Consider the following 20141-nt stretch of genomic DNA (forward strand, 5'->3'; position numbering starts at 1 on the left):
AGCTTAATTACTGCTTAACCACTAATAGTTAGCACCATTTGCARCTATCACTCAACATTCACCACCTCCATCCTTAGCCCCAGCTGCAGAGCTTGCTCTAATGCACCCCCATACAGATGTCAGCATCTGCTTTTCCCAGCATGTTTCACTTGGTTTTACCAAGCCCGCCAAAAATACAGCAAAGAGAACCCATTAAGTCTCAGCCCAAGCTATCTGTACCTTCAGATGCACAGCAAGAAGCCACAGCTGTGTCACTGCTCACACTGGTACTGGCTCAGGCAACAGGCAGAGAGGCAAGTTCTGTTCCAACTCCATCCTGGAGAAACATCCCCAAAGGTGAGACGGGAAATCAAGGCAAACCAAGGGCAGCTCTCGCACCACTGACTTGATACTAAGAGGATTATTATGGACAATGATTACACAAGATTCTATGGCAAGGTCACTTATTTACTGCATGGAGGCTCAAGAAAATACACAATTATCCTGGGATACCCTCCCGTTGGGTCACAAGGTTCAGATTGGACCCCCTTGCTCTCCAGGCTCCTTCTGAGTCTGGGTGCAGCTGGATCCAGTTCTAGTCCCAGACCTAGTCAATGATTTATGACTAAGGGTTCTTGTGCACAGTTACAAAATRAAGTTAAAGAAAGCACGCTATGTTCACTTACCACAAATCTGTCATGGAAAGGGGCGGGGGAGTCTCTCAACATCAAGGAGTAACTTTGAGAGGCATCCCTGTTCRAGGGGAGATCCCCATGTGCAAGCCTGCTTCCTTGCCAGGAGAGCTCAAGGGGCTCTGGGGCTATCCATGTATTTATAAGATAAGATGATTGACTTATAGCCATTCTTTCATTTCAGAGAACCATTAGCTAGTGTATTAGCCTCAACTCCCCTTTCAGGACTGTTATGTTGAGTCTAAGTGGGAGAAGAAATCAGAATGGTGGCACCTACCAGGATTTAGTAAGTCACTGGTGGTTAGCAACTGAACTGCATGTAAGGTACAGGTCAGGTTGAGCTGGTAAAGGAGYATATCCATCAAACAGCMAATGACAAACTCTTGTTCCCCTTCCCCACCCTTTGCAGGAGGGGTGGTGCAATAAAAACAACACCAACACAACCAACCACAAGAGCAGTGTCAGAAGACAACCCAGGATTGACTGATGATTTCCTCAGTTGAGCTGCTAATTATTATTAGTGCCTTATCTCCACACATCATCTTTTCCTTTCACTGCAGTCATTCTCTTCCTTGCTCACCTTCTGTTCTTTCCCCCATTACAACCTCAAATTTTAAGACCAAGTTCCTCAAACACAGCAACCAGAGGTTTAGTATTYATGTTTCACTCCTTTAGGCATTCTTATTACTTAGAGGACTTCCCTAGTCCTTACCTACTTGCATATGCCCTGCATGATAATTGGAAGGAGCAAGATATTAGCACACCTGTTTGAGAACATTCCAAGTTAAAGACATSACCTTGGCTCCAACCTATAACCTAAGCTGCATCCTGTCACATAGGCTATCATGACTTGTTCTTGAAAGGTCATGTTAATATGGAGAAATGTTTATAACACCAAGGGCACAATATGAACTTATGCAAGAYAGCAGAAATACATGGCTAACATAAGCTATACTACTTTTTCCCAGAGTGAAGAAGATTATGAACAACATCAAGTTTGACAAATTCATYTGTACTATTGGCCATACATGCTATATAAAAAACTAAAAAAAGCACACAGATGTTGCTGATACCTTGTTGATGGGGATTCAAGCTTGCATTCTATTCACAATGCTCCATTGAAATTCTTAAGCCTGCAYTCCTATTTTTAGGTGAGCTGACCATGGCCATTAACTCCAAATGCACTTACACGCCGAGTCAACTGCCCAAGACCAACTGTTTGGTTGTCTTTCACAACACGGCTGCTGTAACTTAGTACAAGCAGGAGGTGGATCCTTCTTGTGAATAATATTGCTCAAGAGTTTGTTCAACCAATTCATCTGTGGGCAGGAATAGGGCATGCAGGTTTTTCATCACTTGACCTTGTMAACTCTGAATTTAGATGGAGAAACATGAACCAAGGAATTGATTGTCAAAACCTGCTTCTTTAATCTGAGCCAAGTTAAGCTATACAGGAAATGATAAATAGGAAGATGCAAACAGTCCAAATAGACATCCTTTATCCTGACACAGAATTATCTAGACCATCATCTTAACTTCTCTAAGCCAAATCAGTTGTGCTGCAGTACTTAGTCTATTGCTSATAATGGCCAGAGTAATTTAGCATAAGCAATCGGTAATATTCTCTTATTTGAAATGAACAACATGTTTTTCTGTTCCTGTTTGATACAAGCATGCACTTAAATATATTTAAGAGAATGATCAGCCTAGACTGATCCCCAACTAACACTCYCAACTGTCAACATTTCTCCACAATATCTGGGCAAAACATGTAATTCCATACTTTCAGAAGGACTACTCTCTCATTTTGCTCAAACCTTATTGAATTTTTCTTCTGTTAAGATTATACCTCAAATCTACTAATTTCCAGGGCTTTGCAAGCTTTATTATTCACTTTTGCAGCTTCCACCAATGCTTACAACTGAGTATTTGAGATGTCACACATTGGCTTTCCAGCCTCAGCTACTATTCCCCATCCCTGCTCCTCCTCTGTGCTTTCACCTCAGGAGATCCCCTCTGCAACCTGTGACAGAAGTGCTTCGGCTCACCTGGCTGCTGCTATGTGAAACCATGAGGCCATTGAGGACCTCTCTGCAGCAGCTGCTCAGCAGCTTTTTCCAAACCAGCAGGCACAGCAATCAGCAGCTGGTTCATCAAAGGCAGGCCTCACCTGACTGGAATACATACTCATTATGACCCCCCACCAAGTCATTCATCTGAGAACCACCCACACAAAGTAGCTGGATAACAACTGTGCTTATTGCTTCTCTGGAGGCAGCCTTCTCCACTAGCACTGAAAGCTATGAGTGATGAAAGCTCTTCTCATTTCATTGTGATTCTTACCCTGTAAATGAAGAGGCTTTGCCAGGAAAAACACTCAAGTCCATTTCAGGCATTGGGYTGTATCAGTCCTACCAATCCATGATAAGCACTGCCACATCAACATTCACATACCTACAGCCTCACCCAGTGAGGGATACAGCTACTCCAGTAAGACACAAGCCCTTAGTTATAAAAATCCTAAAGCATTCCCAGCTTTGCTGCTCTGGGGCCCATGCATTAATCAAAAGTAAAGAGACTCTTCCACAAAGAACTTAAGTCCTACCCGGAAAATTGAAACACTTAATACCTCCCACCCAGGAATCTAACTGCACTGTCAGATTTAAACTGAACACTGACCAGACCCCTGGGTCCTGTACGGCATTAGCCTTATAAATTAGCTGCTTGGCAGGTAATGACATTAGCGACACAGTGAGCACTTSTTCCTTTGATCACCAATCTAAGCTGACGCCAGCCCAAATTCCATTTCTCAGATAGAAACTCAAGTCAACTAATACAACTGCTCCAATCTGCACACATTAGATAGTTCTTGAGTGATCCTCACCAGATAAAGAGTAGCAACCTTAACAGTCTAGAAGCCTATCTGCTTGAAGGCCTTGAAAGACTCACCTCCATTGAACAAGAAATCTAACCCCATCTGTTACCCTTCCTTACTGTCTTGTGATCCATATTCGCATCAAAATCATCATTTAATCAGTAGCAGGGACAATGTGAAGTTTCAAACCACTGGGTCTTGCCTTCAGAAGAGTCCAGCTAGAAGACAGGGCAGATTCAATGAGGCATCAGTAGAGTTTACCTGCTGCTAGTGGACATTTAAGGGAGATGGGCACACTGARTTTACAACCAGCAGCAAAAGAGGAGTCTCAGAACCAGTAAGGTCATTTGCCAACTGCAGACACTTGACCTGGTTCAGAACAGGTATTGTAGCAAATGGTAGCTTGATGCAATCACTCACTTCAGAAAAAGTCTTAACTCCTGACCAACTACTTTGCTGAATTCAGCCCAAAGAACTACCAAGAAACCAAAATGAAGATTCATTCTGCAAAACTGATATAAACAGCACAAAGCACATYGAGGTAGAAGAGGTCTGCAGTACTACAGAACAGGTCATTGTGCAAAGAGCTTCAATTGCTACAGTGTCCAGTTAAGCAGAGCTTTAACAAAATGTATGTATAAATACCAATAGACTGCTGCCAAAACAGATGATAATTCCACACAAAAATGCCTGCTATTATACAGACAAAGAATACCAGTAGAAGAATGCCTTCTGTTATACAGGCAAAAAACATCCATGGTAACAATGACAACTGCTTCTTAATGTATTAAACATAGTAAAGGAACTCCTATTTTCTTATGTACAATATGTATCAAAGTTCAAAAGGCCTCAAAGATTTGGAGTCATCCTCTAGACACGAAGACATGTTATGCACACTGCAAGGCAAATGGTTGCTATGAATCTTTCATCTGTAAGTATGCAGCCTCTATCCAAATGCTAAGAACAGGGAGGCGCTGATGCTATTACTCTGCAATGTCACCAAAAAGTTTCTTCTGCAGCTGCCTTTTCTGATGTCTTAAAATTGCTTCCAGGCAATCATTTGGAACAAAATGTATTGTATTACTAGCTTTATACTTATTCATTTTTTTCCAGTTTCAGTTGGATATAATGAATGGAAAAGTACACACAGAAGGAAAACTTAAAATGCAAGTRGGTCAGAGTGAGATGGTAAAGGAAGACAAACCTATGCATAGGGGTTGAGAAGTCCCAACAAATCTATTTTAAGACTGATCATCCACTTAGGTCAATGAAGCTATACTAAATTAAGCTAACATYTACAAAATTTACAAGACAGCAGCCAACTCTGTCCTTTTATTTCTAAACAGCTAATGTGCAACACACCATGTCTAAYAGAAGTCTCACTTTGATGAAAATGATTTCTCCAGAACTTGAATAGTATTGAGACCAAAACAGATCATACTCAAGTCATGCCATCTGTCAGAAGGTTATGTAGGATGTGTACAACTTCTAGTTGTACACATGAAATTTGAACATTGCATCTTCAGCCAGATTTTAACTACCTGTTTTCTTAAGCTCCATCTTGTTCATGAATCAATCCTTTCCCATTTTGCTTATTACCAAGTAACTGTTAAGCAGTATGTCAAAGTGCTTAACAAGAGAATTTCAACAAAACCTACTGGAAAAAGGAACACCCAAAAATAGGGTGTAAACACTGCTCAAATCCCAGGGACCTACGTTGGTCCAAAATAACCAACATCAAACTCCACAAGCCGAACATACCAAAAATCCCCCGATGTGTAATTGCTCTTCATCCTTCAAAACACTAGTGTTGTCTTTCTGTTCAGTTGGTTACAACTGYGCACATCAGTCTCAGCACTTAGCAGGGTAACAGGAGCACTGTACTACTTCTGGCCATGCTGATAACATGGAGGCAGAGTGCACAATACACCCACCTGATCCAAGGTGGCTATTTGCACTCTTTAGCTRTAAGCATGTCCACTGTTTGCTGCACTTGGTTCTCATCTCTCATAGGACCCTTTCATCACGGAGTTACAATCAAAGCAGATATTAGGCTCAAGTAGATTTTAACCCCGAGGAGAGGCTGGATCCAATATGCATAGACTAAGGAGAATATTAATCACAACAGACACTCAATAGGTACAAGATTTTTACTACACCATATTCAGATATCACACCATGAAGGAAATAATGAAAACATTTTAACTTTCTTCTTACAGAGACAAAAAGTTTCTAAGTAGTCATCCTGTYCATTCACAGCCTTCAAATTTCTAATATCTCACATAGTACAACACATAATGCTCCTWCCCTTAATCTACTTTATCTTGTGTGGGTCATATGCAAAGCTGGGACCTAACATTTAGGGATGATCCTGTATTGTCACCTCAACATACAATTTTTACTGAAAAAGAACACAAAAAAGTCAGAAAACCTAAAGTCTTGCAAATAATTTGAATTCTGTGAAAAGCTTCACTGAGTTCCATGAAGATAAGCCAGGAGAGGGTTATTCACACGCCTTGCTGTTTCAAATTAAGCCTTCAGTATAATGCAAAAATAGCATTATCAACAAGCAGCACAAATAACTYTAGGTCACAGCAGCCACTGATAAGCATAATGTTTCTATCCTTACATGCTCTTCCTTTGTCCTCATCCAATCCCAGTCTTTCCTTCCCACACAAAGCTAAGGAGACACACGAACAAGCCACAAGTCAGCTCAGCATCTGATCACTGCTACCTTACTGCTGTATAACAGCCTTGATGATATTCTACCTAGACTAGAAAAATACATCCTTTCACTCATCTTATGCAAATCAAACAGCAAATTAAGAGGGGAAAAAGCTTATGTAACAGATGTTTTTCCAGCTGCCCTCTTAATACAATTATTTCAGTGGGGCTGCTTATGATGTAAAGCTATTTCTGATGAAAACATCSTCAGCAAAACAACTTATTTGCTGTGCAATCATGTGAAGTCACCAGAATCAACAAGTCACTGCTTTTAATAYATAAGATACAGCAAACAACTCAATTTGACAAATAGTCAAATGTGACAACTGAAAGATTCCCTGTAGAACATGAGGTTCACTGAACTGGGACCACACAAGTGGCATCTGGAACCTGAGAGTCAAGTCTGGCCAGGGTTAAGGAACAGGGAACAAAGAACTAGGTCTGAGTCCTCCCAGGGTACAGAGAAGCCATTAGCCAGCACTAATCACAGAATATTCAAGGTTGGAAGGGACCTTTAGAGATCCTCTAGTCCCACCTTCCTGCTCAAGCAGGCACACCTATAGCATGTAGCACAGGGCRAYATCCATGCAGGTTTTGAAGACCTCCACAGAAGGAGACTCCAGAACCTCCCTGGGCAGCCTGTTCCACTGCTCTGTCACCCTAACAGTAAAGAAGTTGCTCCTCACCTCGAGRCRGTAATACCAGAGCACTGCATTCCATCTCCRGTGAGAACTTCTACACAGACAGCAAGTAAGTCCATACAGATTGGAGATCATAGCRGAGACCAAGTCCATGGCTTCAGGTGTGCAGCAACACCAGAGAAAGCAGCAGACTCCTGTTAAAAGTCCAAGTACAAAACMACAACAGTCATTAATATCAAGAGTTTCATCTCCAACTGTAAGTCACAGCTATCTACAGTCTTCCAAGTTTGACTTGGAACAGCCACATACTGTCATCCTACCAGAGCCAATTCCTTCAGTACCTTACCACCAGCTCCAGCCCACACACTGTCTTGCAGGTAGTCCAAATATCAACACTGAACAACTTCTCATGAGCATCCCCAACTGATGATATTAAAACATCCTGCTGGAGAGGACAGGCAGGCACCACATGGTAGCATGTTGATCCTTGATCATATTTACTTCCATTCTTCCACACCAGTCTACTCAGCAAGGCAACATTAATAGCTATGGAAGACATTCCCTGCTACTAATGCACCAARTAAGGCAAAAATATTTACAGGTAATTATTTCCAAGAAAGTCATCCTTAAGCAACAACAGTAAACTTGACAGATGATTGTTTCATGTTACCAAAAACTCACTAGGATGGTAATAAATAGATCCAAATATACATTCTCTGCTGCCTGTCACTGCTGCAGCTACAACAGCTGCTTTTACCCAGATTTTTACCTGAAGTCTCCCTCCTGACCTAAACCAAATGCAAGCAAAAAAAAAAAAAACAAGCCAAAGAGGAACCTTCCTTATACTTAAGGGTCTAATCCTGCTAGGGTTTATCAGAATAAATGGGTAGATATCAAAACCTGCCTTCCTACCTGCTCTTCTCTAGGCATTTTTTCAGATAGTATATATCAGAAAAACAGCTTTTCTGCATGTTACAAAACCCTAGTAAATGACAAGGAAGCCAAGGTACAACAGCAGTTKTTCTTTGTGTTGCTGATGGCTGCTGATATCCTTTCCTAAGGTTTTCATTCCTGCTAAGAACTAAATCTAGAAAGTTGACTTCTCAAAGAAGTAAGGCTGTTTGTGGTAACTTGCCTGAAAGATTCGTGCTATACAACTAACTTGGCAAAATTGTTTTCTGAACTACAGGATAGGATGCACAGCACAAATTTAGTTTTGTGCAACCTGTTATCTCCAAGAGTTAATGAATTATGTCTCAGGTCAAACCTGGTAATATTTCACAAGGAAACTAACGTCAACCTAGGTTTCTTTCCTTAAATTCAGACCAACAAGTACATTAAGCACACCCACAAATCCAGCAAATTAGACTAAGTTGTACCAATAACTCAATGAGTCTTTGAAATACCACAGACCATTTCCTAGAAATCATCACTTCAATTAACCTACAACAGACTAATGGAATCATGACCTTATAGCTAAAAATAAGGGTACTTGTCATCCAGTAGGAGCTACGTAATAGTACAGAATAATACTCTTGTGAAAAGCACTATGAGACAAAGCGCCAAGATAGCCTGGAAACTTCTTGTGGAAAGTTATTAAACCAAGTAAGCATACAAGCTATTCAAATGCACTGCAAAGTTCCATCCTCTGTGTTAAGATTAAACAAGTTTCAGGTCAAGACTTCAATCTGTTATTGCCTCTTGTTAGCTTGCACATAGCTGTAAGTAAAGGACCTTTTACAAAAAACAAACTCAGGCAGCTTAAAAGAGCAAGTCAAAAGGTAGCTGGCAGGTGACCTTACTAAGCAATTGCTCTACTGCCACTACAGAGCACCATTATCTAACAGGGAAATAAAGAGCAATCTCAACTCAAGTCTGGTGGTATCTWCCCACGATCTCACTACAGTTCCATGATTCCACAATATCTTCAACTGTCCTAACGCAAGATTTCTTCACTAGGCATAATACAAGCAAACATTTCCAGGTACGCCTAAAGAAGCAAGACTGAATATATGGCCATCCCAAAAGCTAAAACCCAAGTCAGATGTGATGGCAGCTCAGATCCTAAGTTCATCTCAGCACAGCAGTCCTGTTAAACACTTTGTAAAAATATCTAGAGGGCAAAAACCCTCTGARCATTAAGATTCAGAACTACCAGCCCTAAGGCTATACTTTCTCTACAAACACACTAAGACAAGAACCTGTACCGTGCTGTGCACAGCCCTCAAGCCTCATTTACCAGTTGGAAGCATTGGAAAGCCGAGAGGCTAGGAACAAGACACTACTGGCTGGCTCAACCTAACACACATCTCCAAGTTCTACAGATTCAAYTGTGCTTAAAGGTACTCTGGTATCACTCCTGTGACACACCTTGAGGCAGTATCTCTTATTCACATGGCTGAGCAGGTAATGCTACAGGTGCATATCGCAAGGCTTTAAACCATTCCTTCACTGCAGTATCAAASTAAGTCATGCATTAGAACAATCCGGATGCCAGCGAGCTCCATTCAAARCCTAAACATATCCAAGTTAACTGCCATTTTAATAGGTCACTCAAACCTTTCACTGGGTTCTCCCTATTTTAGAGGCTCACAGCCATTGAGGCCTTTTGTCACTATCTTGATAAGAGGATCAAACCCTAGTGTCATTAATAGCACCTACATTTTATTTYCAACAGTCAGAACACAGGAATGAGAAAAAAGTATTCTTTTGAAGAGACTCAAAGGGTTACAAGCCTCTTAATATTTTGATACATCTAACATAAACCTCTACTCAGGCCTCCATAATGACATTTAACCTCTTCAAGTACTTCTTCATGCCYGAGAGATGCTCTTCATCCCCTGCCCCTCTTTATGGTCTCAACTTCCATCCAGCAAAACCTTCAACACTTACAAACACAACRCATTAAGTCTGGAGATGTGTTTAAGATGTGCTGAAAACTTAAACCTATTTACCTGCACAAAGATAAGAACCTTGCAGTGTGTATGAAAACACTTACATGGAGACACAAGTGATTTGAAGTCTGAAGATGGCTATGCACATGCACACAGGTCCTCCGTTTGCAAGTCCCAGGGATTTTTCCAGTCAAGAACACTATTTGTACCTGTATAACAAGAAAAAGTACTCAGTTTCTATCCATGGAAGAAAATTCAATCAGGTGACTACCTGTGCTTTTGAGSCCATGGAAGTGATATTCTCTCAGAACCTACTCACACAACCGACTAGAAGGCAACTTACCAACACAGATACCTGAATAAAGCAAAAGCTTTGTACTTGTTTCCTAACTGGTAAAGAAATTACATTTATTCTGGTTGGATTTATACGTCAGCTACACACAACACTACAGACCTTGTTACCTAAAAACTACCCATTTCTCCAGGCATAACTGTTTGCAAATCTCTCTATTTCAAAAACTCTAAAAACTCAGGCCTTCACTACCTTCAGAAARAGCACAGAACTCAGACCAAAGATGAACTATTAGTACATGAAAGTAAACATGCAATCTTGGTCCGACCTGCTACTCTACCTCAAGTCCAAAGTATTTTGGCAGTCACACAGGACCTGTGAAGAAAGACATGCTGCTAGCCATAATGAAAAACCAATTCTACCTGCAGCATTAGGAAGGAACAAACATTTATGATGGTAGAACAAGACAGATTAAGGCATCCAGTCACACATGTGAAATCAAAAGGTACACTTAAAGGTTCAGGATTAAAAGCAGTGTGGATAGATGCATCAAACTTCCCTGTTAGAAGTCATGAGCAATTGCTCAGGTTCTTGAAATACAAACACCCCTAAGGTTCTCTTTGCTACTTGAGATGTAGTTCACACCTCCCTGTTCTGATCAGAATTCCAAGGAGATAAATGGTATATAGCAAATCTTTGCTCTAATTGCTCAGTAAACACCACTATAAATATCATATGCTATCTCCACAAACAAAACACTTGCCAGTAAGGCACTTGACAAACATTTTCACCTCATTCTTACAAAGGTAAAGACACTCTTATCATGAAGGTCTGCTTAGTCACCACCCCTTCATGGCCACATCAGTCCTAAGAATTAACTGATTTCTAGGACACTGATGTAGGTATGAAGAATTACATTCCATTCACTTYGGATTTAAAACTAACTGAAACAAAACAGTTGCTATACCTGAGGCATCTCTTGCCATATTGATGGCACTAGCTATACAAGTTAGAGTAATAAGGACAAACTTGTATATAGCCTTGATGTTGTACACTGGAGACAGAGGCATTTACAGAGCAACACCAAAGATGCTCTCAATACTCAGTTCCAGTAACACATCTTATATGGTCAAAACCTAAGCTGCTACATTTCACACCATGCAACAAACAAACATTCCCCCAAAACAGCAAACCCTTGGACCTAAAGCACAGATAKAACCTTTGCAGAACAGGCCACAGGACCAGAAGAGCCAAGCAAACTCCTAGGCTTAACACATAARGAGGTAGCACCTCCAAGTATAAAAGTTTCATCTGTCAGGCTTTGAGGCCCTTTTATTTTTTATTGGTACTTACAGAAGTTTTGTCAGKTAAATATTTCATTTTGATCCCACTGTTCCCAATAATGAGCAACTGAGGGACTTSTTTACCTTGATTTTTCAGAAGCATGATTAGACACATTTAAACAGCCACACTGATCCCAAAACTACACAAGATTTGACTATACAGTAACCAGGAACACTATTTGATCCATTATCCGGRTAAAAAGAAACAAAGGAGCTATAGTACTAGAAAAGCTTTCAAAGTAATTTGTACTTGCCTGGAACAACAAATTCCCTCAACTCATAACTGCTGCCTGCTGCATATTCTTATTTTGTACCTGAAATATTCTACAGATGAGGTGCTGTCAAATTCTAGTTGAGAGAAGTTATTTTCCAGCCCACTGAGACTAATAGGGCTATCRCATGCAAATACATTTTAAAACATGGTTCTATTATGAAAGCAAACTTCCATGTGATTATAGGCAAATAACTAGAGCATAATCCCATGAAGACTTTCYACTCAGAAAAGGCTATATTTATACTGTGCAACAGATATATCAAGAGCCTTTTCCAGTGGTTTATTCAGCTTGATCCTGATCTCTAGAAATTCAACTTGCAACCGTAGTGTTTTCTTCAGGTCATCTTGTCGCTCAGAAGACAGGTCCCTACCACCTCCTTGGGACTTGCAGACTCTGGGGAAGGTGTTAGGGGCTGCACGTGCCAACTCCACAACAGCTAGACACAGCACAAGACACCCACTCCCTCTAAGGTGGATGAATTCTAGGGGCACTTCAACACAAGGGGCAAGGCTTCTCTACAGCAGGATGACTCAGCCAATAGCCTACAAATATTAGTGTAAAAGGGGGCCTTGATGTTTTCCAAGGCTGTTATCATATCAGATGACTATCTCACYATCAGGCAATGATCTCAGATACCATGATAAGCAGTGGCAAGTAAAAGCTCCATTTGACATGAAAATGTGTATTACCTACCCTTCTGATTTCAATCATCCAAAAAAGTACAGACATGGATCCTACTTGAAGCATATATATTAAGTAACCATAATCCATACACTTCAAGCCCAACACAAGGAGTACCAAGTCCTCCATCAAGGAGCACTATGCCAAGAACTTCTCTGCCCTCCCGCTCTGCTGAGTGGGCCCTTCTCATGTGAGCATTGTCATCAATYGTTCAGTGAGCTTGACAGCAAAGCCCGAGGACCATCCTTGTCTCATGACCCCTTCCTCAAGAAGGGGTATGCTAGTAGTAAGGTTTTGCAGTCCGGTTTGCTCAGCTTCCTAGCCACTTTTCCTCCTCACCCTGGAAAAGAATTTTTTGTTCTCTGTGGACATCTAGTGGTCTCTGTTGGAATTGCGACAGGAGAACAGTAGTACCGCAGTCTGACAATGTACTCACACCCACCGGCAATAGATGGTACAGTGTGACTTCGAAGACACACCACCCGTCCTTATGCCTTCGCCCAGAGTACAAAGTCTATTACATGCAGCTTTTCGTTCCCCTGCTACTTGCTCCTCACAAACCACCTCCCAAACCCAAGCTTGTTGCTGCTTGTTATTTGGCAAAAACCTACTGTATTGGGTACCACAGTCAAACAGCACCTTGTCCCTCAAGTCGCACATCTYCACAAGGGAGGAAATGCCTACAGTTTTACCTGCTTAGTAACCAGCATAACTCCAAGAAAGGTTGGCTCCTGAGACCTTGTGCATCACAGAAACTTCAACCCACCCTSCCTGAAGCAGCAATGTGCACCTTGTTCCTCCTTCCAGAAGTCACCYTAAGCTGCAGGCTTGCAGTGTTTCTAGCAGATACAGCCCTTCTGGAAGCTCAGTTCCTTCTAGGGATACTAATTAAAGAGCTTGCTCTTCAAGCGCCATGAGCTCCTCTAAGTTCTAAAAGAACAGGATTTAGTAAGGGTTGAGTTCAAGTCAATATAAGGCTCAACAGTTAGTTTTCTCAGCTCAAATTAGAAAAACCACTGGGCCCAGGATCATGCCTACAGCATACATGAGCTAAAAGCACAAATCCCATGTTAGTGCTAGGAATCTCCAGTTCTCAAACAGTTTCTCATCATTTGAAATAGAGTTTAAACACCTAACACCACTGATATTACCAAAAAATGCTCATTGACTGCTGCCTGTGAAAAGGAGCACAGACACTTTCCAGATCAAGAAGAAACTACCACTGGTAAGGCCTCAGGTGGTTTCATGAACTRCTTTCATGTCAAGTAAGCATGAATGACTCCTGAGCAAACAGGCAAAATATACATACATAGCCAAGATAATAAGTACTCCTACATCTGAAGAAGTGAACTTCTGTTCCAAACACTACCAGCAAAGCAGATGCTCTGGAAATTCATCCCAGAGGCTTGCCAGATATCTTAARTGACCTAGTCTTAACTTTGTAAAATACATCATTTACATGAGCCTCAAGACCTGACTTCACTGGTAGAACACTTTGGTTTACAAGCATGTGACYACTGAAGACCAGCAAACCCACTGTAATACCTCATGGCATGATACTGCTTCACCGTCCCTAACCCAGAACTGCAGGATTCAAAGAAATAAAGWTGAATTTCAAAAGAGAAAAATAATCTATCAAAAGGTAGAGTTAAACAGGCCACCCTTTCCAAAAAAAACCATGAGGCTCAAATAGGTTCTTACCTACATACGCAGTTAAATCTCAGGTGGACTCTCAACATCCTGGCAGAGCTCTTAGCAGATTAATCTAGAAATCTAAGCTTCTGAAGTCCTGTAACCAAGAAAAGGAGAAAATAGTCATTCATCTGGAGCATAAAACTCAGTTCACTGTTTGAAAAAACCTATAGAGAAGATCTACAACAAACAACATCAGAACCAGGAAAACTAAAACAAGAGTCTAAACCTTCCTGTCAGCACACCCTTTAGAAAAGGGCTCTGGGATATGATGGAGTCAACAGCTAAARAGAAGCCTCCATAACTTGTCAACTTGTCAACTGTCACAGGTGCATTGAATAGCTTTCAAGGATAACTACAAGAAAAAATAATTTTATACTTAAGTCTRGATTAAAAGATCAAAAACACACAAAGGCCAGACACCTCCCTACTGATCCTGAGTACTTAAAAGGAGCACTCATTTTAGAAACGTTTATCAACTACACTAGACAATTAAGTAAGACAAACTGAAGTTGTACCTCCCCTACATCATATATTTTTGCCCCAGACAATTTGATTTTAGCTGTAACATGTCCACAATAGCTCTCATAACTACTCTCATGCATGTTATAATAAATAACAAAGACAACTAAGATGCCCCACAAAGACAGAAGCAACAGCAACTCAACTCTGACAACAACTAAAAGCAAAACAGCAGTCTCATTTATTYTAACCCTGAGAAAAGTCCTTCTTCAAAAAGAATAAAATTTTGTTTACTTAAAGAAAAGGCTTAARGAAAAAATGCAATCTGCACTTTTAAGAGACTTCCTTAAGAAGAGTAATTAACTTACTCCCCTGCTAACCCACAAAAAAAAAAAAAACCCTCAGATTTCCACCTAAAATTACCTAAAAGATAAAATTTTAATTGAACACAAACTCAGAAAATAGAAAAACACAACACGAACGCAAGGCAAAGCAAACRCGATCTTAAAAAACCGTTACAACCGCTGAGCCCGACGGGCACCTAACCGCCACAACGGCCACCGCATGCGCACGAGGACTCTAAATACCATAACCCTTCCCGCCTCGCCTCCTGATTGGCGCCGTGCGGGAGACGCGTCCGGCGCTGATTGGCGCGTGCGGGCGGAGCCCCGCCCCCGCGGCCCCGCCCGGCGCTGAGCGGCGGCAGGTGCGCGCCGGGCCGAGGCTTCAAGAGGCGCGGGGGGCGGGGGCGGGGCTGCAGTTCCGGGCGCGGCCGCCAGGCGGCGACAGCGCCGGGGCTGATTGGCGCGTGCGCAGCACGAGGCGGCGGCGGCGGCTGCAGGTGCGGGGGGCGCTTGGGGGGCGCCCTGGGGCTGGGTGAAACTTGGGGGTCTCTGTGAAGGGGCCTCTTTGAGGGCCCCCTGGGATTAGGGGGTGATTTGCGGGAGCCGCTCCGGGACTGGGGCCCTCCGGGACGGTTTCTCTCCTGGGGAGACCAGAGGCCTCGTGGCGCTGGTGGGGCTGGAGGGGTGTCCTGGGCGCTGGTGGGGACTGGGGGCTCCCGAGGGGGCTGCTGGGCGGGCGCCCCGGCTGGGATGTCCCTGCTGCGGGAGCCGTGTGGGGCTCTGTGGGGCAGGGCAGGCACTTGGAGGGCTCCTTGTGGGCAGGAGGGCGCTCTGGGAGGGTCTGTGTGGGACTAGGAGGTGTTTTTTGGGGGTGGGCCCCAGGTGGGGTGACCTGGGGGGCAGTTCTGGGGCTGGCAGGTAGCGAGGAGTTGGGGGTGCTGTRGAGGGGAGGAGTTGGGGGCTCCTTGGGCGGGGAAGGTGCTTTAGGGGCTCCCCGTTGAGAGAGAAGGCAGCACTGGCGGTTCCGTGGGGTTTGGGTGGCCCTTAGGGGGACAAATCCCTGGGGAGGTAGTTGGGCTCTTCTGGGGGGGGAGGTGGGGAACTTTTGGGGGCCCTTCCCTGGGGTAATGGCAGTTTGGGGGTGGGGGTCACCCCCTGTAGTGTGGTTTGAGAGGGCCCTTCCCAGGGCTGAGAGGGCTTTGAGGGAGTTTCTGTGGGGCACCTGCTCAGGTTGGAGGCCTGTTGGAGGTTGTTTTGGGGGTTCCATGGGRGGGCTAAAAAGGGGGAGCACTTTGGGAGTCCCTGGAGGATGGTTTGGGGGGCTCCCAGGTGATTGCTTAGTGGTGTTTTTTTGGCAGGGTACAGAGCATTTTGGGGGAATCCCCAGGCTGGACTGTGGCTTGGGCACTGATTTGGGAATTGGTTGCAGCTGGTTTGGGAGTTGGTGGCAGTTAATTGGGGGGCAGCTGGTTGGGAAGGGAGGGGGCGGGTGGGGCTCTTGGAGGGAGGTTCCTGGCTCTGTGGGGTGGCTGGGTGTCCAGGCGCTGCTGGGACTGGGCGAGCAGAGGACACCTGCCCTGGTGTCTCGGTGCGGGTGGGGCTGCATGTGGGGCTGCATGTGGGGTGCGTGTAGTATGTGGACGGGCCCTGCCCTGGGGGCAACACGTGGGGAGCTCCTGAGCGGGTATGCCGGTCGGCCCTGGTGCCTCCTCCCAGGCGCGTGGGGGCGTTGAGGGCCGGGGGGCAGTCAGGCCCGGAGAGCTGCCCCATGTGTGGGGCTGCCGGGGGCGGCTCCGGCTGCCGGCGCCCCAGGGACCGGCCGGGTGCGTTGGGTCCCGTCCCTGCAGTGTCCCGTGTGCCCTGGGATGGGAAACGCTGCTGGAAACCCTTCTGCTTTCCCAGGGTTTTGTGCACCATGGATAGACACACGGACTGGCTGCAGTGACTTCCTAGAGGCCTCCACTCCAGGTRGGAGAGCAGAGGGGCTGCTGTTCCCAGCTCATTCTGGGTGATGGGAAGCACCTGGAGACCTGGTGGGAGAGGGTGCCTGGCAATGGGATCTGCCTGTGGCTCTTGCCTGGGGGGGCTCAGGTGCCGGTGTTTGGTGTTGGCTGCAGCTGCTGGCGGTTCCTAGGGAAAGGGGTCTCCTTTCCTGCCCCAGGGAGGCAACTGGGAGGCTGCTGCTGGCTGGGAGCTGCAGTGGCCTCTGCCCCACGCCTGGCGGCGGCAGCAGCACCCTGGGGCTTGTCCATGGGCGCCTGCAGAGCTGCGCGTGGCAGCACCGGCCCCAGGGCAGGTGGGGAGGGCTCCCCCATGCGCAGCATGTGGGTCCGAGCCGGTCCGAGGAAACAGATCGCGTCCCGGGCGGCTCCTAGGTCACGTTTGTAATGTCTGTCCCAGCCCAGACAGGAACCGCTCASGGACCGGGATGTCTGAGCCCCCAGCCAGGCTCGTCCCGCTCTCTTGGCTCCCTTCCTTGCAGCTGCCGGACAGGGACGCACGGGTGCCGATGGCCGCTGGCCTGGAGCGCGTTTGGGACGGGCCGAGGAGGAGCGAGGCCGGGCAGACGGGGACGGCTCCGGCAGGACAGAGGCCGGCGAGGGCCCAGGTGGGTGTCAGTCGCCGTCCCGCTCGGCCCTGCGCAGCTGGGACACGGACGGACCTTGTGCCTCGCCGCGGCGCGGGGGCAGCTCGGCGGGCGGCCCTGGACGGGGCCCTGAACGGGGACTTCTCCTCAGGAACCGGGATTTGCTGCGTAGAGGGAGCCGGAGCGTCGCCCCCTGGCAGCTGAGGAGCGGATGTCGGGGACAGCCGGGAGCAGGAGGGAGAGGCCCGACAGGCGCCTTGCGCCTCTGAGGGTCCCGGTGCGTTGGGCAGGGGCTGTTGGCCCCTGGCAAAGGGGCTTGKGGCAGGGGAGGCTCCGGGCTCTGCGCCAAGGGGCTGCGTGTGGTCGCTCTGTTTCAGGGGGAGTCCGGCCGGGTCCCCGGGATCGCTGTCCAGGGCTGCAGCCCCCTTGGCTGCGCRGCCGAATCGGTCGCTGTCCTAACTTGCCTGTTAGTGTCCCGTTTAGTGCTGAATAACCTGCACTGTGTGGCTGATACGCAGCGAGTTCCTGTTGCATTAACGCTCCGAGTGCTGCACAGGTGCCACCCGCTCCGTGCCCGCTGACGATGCCGTCCTGCTGCGGGGCCCGGGGGCAGCCCCGGCCGCGAGCGCAGGGCGCCCGGCACAGAGGGACGGGCCCGAGCGCCGGCCCCGGCAGCGCTGCCCGTGCTGGACACCCGTGCTCGGATGTCCAAGCCCCCGGCCGCGCTCATCCCGCTCTCTTCCTCACAGCTGCCAGACAGGAATGCGCAGATGACGACGGCTGAAGGGGACTCGGCTCTGTCCGGATCCGCCTCGGCAGGGGCTGGCGGCCGAGCTGCTGCGTGGAGGCACTGGGGACACAGCTGAGCCGGGTAAGGGGCGCACGAGGAGCAAGGCGCTCCAGGTAAAGGAAAGGGAACACGAGGAGCACGGACCCCAGGTAAGGGGGACACGAGGAGCAAGGCCCTGCTCCGCATGCGGGTCCCTGGCCCTCCAGCCCCACAGGGCAGCTGGGGGCGCCGCGGGCGCCCGGCCCTGTCAGGCAGAGCCGGTTAATTCTCTTTATGACGTTTTCTTTTTTCTGGTTTATTTTCTGACCTTTTTATGATACTGGCTTTTGGAGGACTTTTTTGATGCTAATCTTTGAATTCACATTTTTTGTGATGCTTTTATAAACGCTCTTTTTGACTTTGTTGTCAATTATGCTATTTTTTTTTATTCCCCTCCTGTGTTTCTGTTAAATGCTCATTCTTTTTTCTTTTCAGTTCTATTTCTTTAATGACATCTTCTTTTTCTATTTTTTTTTGTTCTTTCATTTTTTGATGCCATTGCATTAACTTTTTGGTGACTTTGGTTTGTGGTGTTTTTTAAGCTCACTTCTTTGTGATTACAAAAAAAGAGTCAAAAAAAAGCGTTAAGCAATGGCTTTGATGGTGTGTTTTTGCATTCACTGTCTTGTGGTCATTTGATGCTTTTCCAACTTCATTTCTTTTGTGATATGATGCTGTTCTTTGTCTTCATTGTATTTGTGAATGCTTTTTCATGCTATTTTTGCCTTTTTGTGGTTCTTTTTTGATGCTGGTTTTGTCTATGCCTTTTCAATTGTTTTTGATGCCTTTTTTGACTTCATTCTCTTAGTGATTTTGTGATGCTTTTTTCCATCACTTTGTGATGCATTTGATGCTTTTGACTTGKTTTTGACTTCACTGTTTTGTGATGCTTATATTTATGTAAGTGTGATTGAACTTCTTCTGTGTTACACATCTTTGACCTTAACTTTGGACTATACTTTTCAGTGGGTTTTTTTAGGCTTACATTTGATCTCACATTTGGTGTTTTTTATGTGGTTTTCTGATTTGTTTTTATTTTTCTTTATTGGATTCAGTTTTTCAACACTGCTTTTGGTGGTGGTGGCGGTGATGGCTGTTGTTGCTGCTCTTGGCCCTGACTTTGTTCTCTTCTCGGCAAGCMGGGAGGGGACGGAGGAGCCCCGGCCGTGACGGCACCGGTGCCGACGCCGCAGTGTCGCCCGGCAGCAGCTTGGGCCGCTGCGGCCGCGCGCAGGGCCCGGGACACGGCGTGCAGCAGCAGGGGCTGCGGCCGCGCCCCTGCGCCCACGCGGGGACGTGGGGAGCTCGCGGGGCCCCGAGCCTGCAGCTTTCTGTGCAGCAGCTCCGTGTAGAGCCGCTCGCTCGCCCAGCCGACACGTCGCCCGCAGAGCTGCGCTCGCCTCTGCAGCGCCACCCGCGCAGCCCCACGCGCTGCGTGTCCCGGGTTTGTGCGGCCGGCGAGGGACGGACGCTCTGCCAGGCCCGCCGCTGGGCGAGACCCGCGCGCAGAGCCGACCCTGCGGCTGCCCTGCCGGGGACAGGAAGCCTGAGCCGGCCCCACCAGCAACCCCCTCAGCACAAGTCGGGCGGACTCCTCGCCTGCGCAGAGCTCCCCATGTGCCCAGTCCGACCAGCGCCCCCCTGACATCAGGAGCTGGGACTTGGATCTGGAGCTCGTGAGGACGCCAGCGACACGCGGGAGGACAGCGAGGCACAGGAGGCGGCTGGTGAGAGCCGCGCACACGGGTGAGGCCCGGGCTGCTCGGGACACTGGTGTTGGCTTCGCATCTCCCTGCGTTTTGCGGGGCTTTTTATATGCTGATTTTGACTT

The 20141-nt window shown here is 46.5% G+C and overlaps 3 long non-coding RNA genes across 3 annotated transcripts; 1 reads left to right on the forward strand and 2 right to left on the reverse strand.

The window, feature by feature from the left end:
* Positions 1–5707: 5707 nt before the first annotated feature.
* Positions 5708–6211, reverse strand: LOC112950080. Its single transcript, XR_003249942.1, has 2 exons — positions 6176–6211; positions 5708–6081 (listed from the first exon to the last, which is right to left on the reverse strand). It is a non-coding gene; the product is annotated as an uncharacterized LOC112950080 (long non-coding RNA).
* Positions 6212–7015: 804 nt separating this feature from the next.
* Positions 7016–10010, reverse strand: LOC112950079. The gene is made up of 2 exons (XR_003249941.1): positions 9910–10010; positions 7016–7105 (listed from the first exon to the last, which is right to left on the reverse strand). It is a non-coding gene; the product is annotated as an uncharacterized LOC112950079 (long non-coding RNA).
* A 7465-nt stretch (positions 10011–17475) lies between these two features.
* LOC112950083 lies at positions 17476–18707 on the forward strand. Its single transcript, XR_003249944.1, has 3 exons — positions 17476–17502; positions 17633–17758; positions 18231–18707. It is a non-coding gene; the product is annotated as an uncharacterized LOC112950083 (long non-coding RNA).
* Positions 18708–20141: the final 1434 nt, after the last annotated feature.

The sequence above is a fragment of the Nothoprocta perdicaria genome, unplaced genomic scaffold (assembly GCF_003342845.1).
Source record: "Nothoprocta perdicaria isolate Ctin4 unplaced genomic scaffold, notPer1 scaffold_307, whole genome shotgun sequence".
In the NCBI taxonomy this organism is placed as follows: Eukaryota; Metazoa; Chordata; class Aves; order Tinamiformes; family Tinamidae; genus Nothoprocta; species Nothoprocta perdicaria.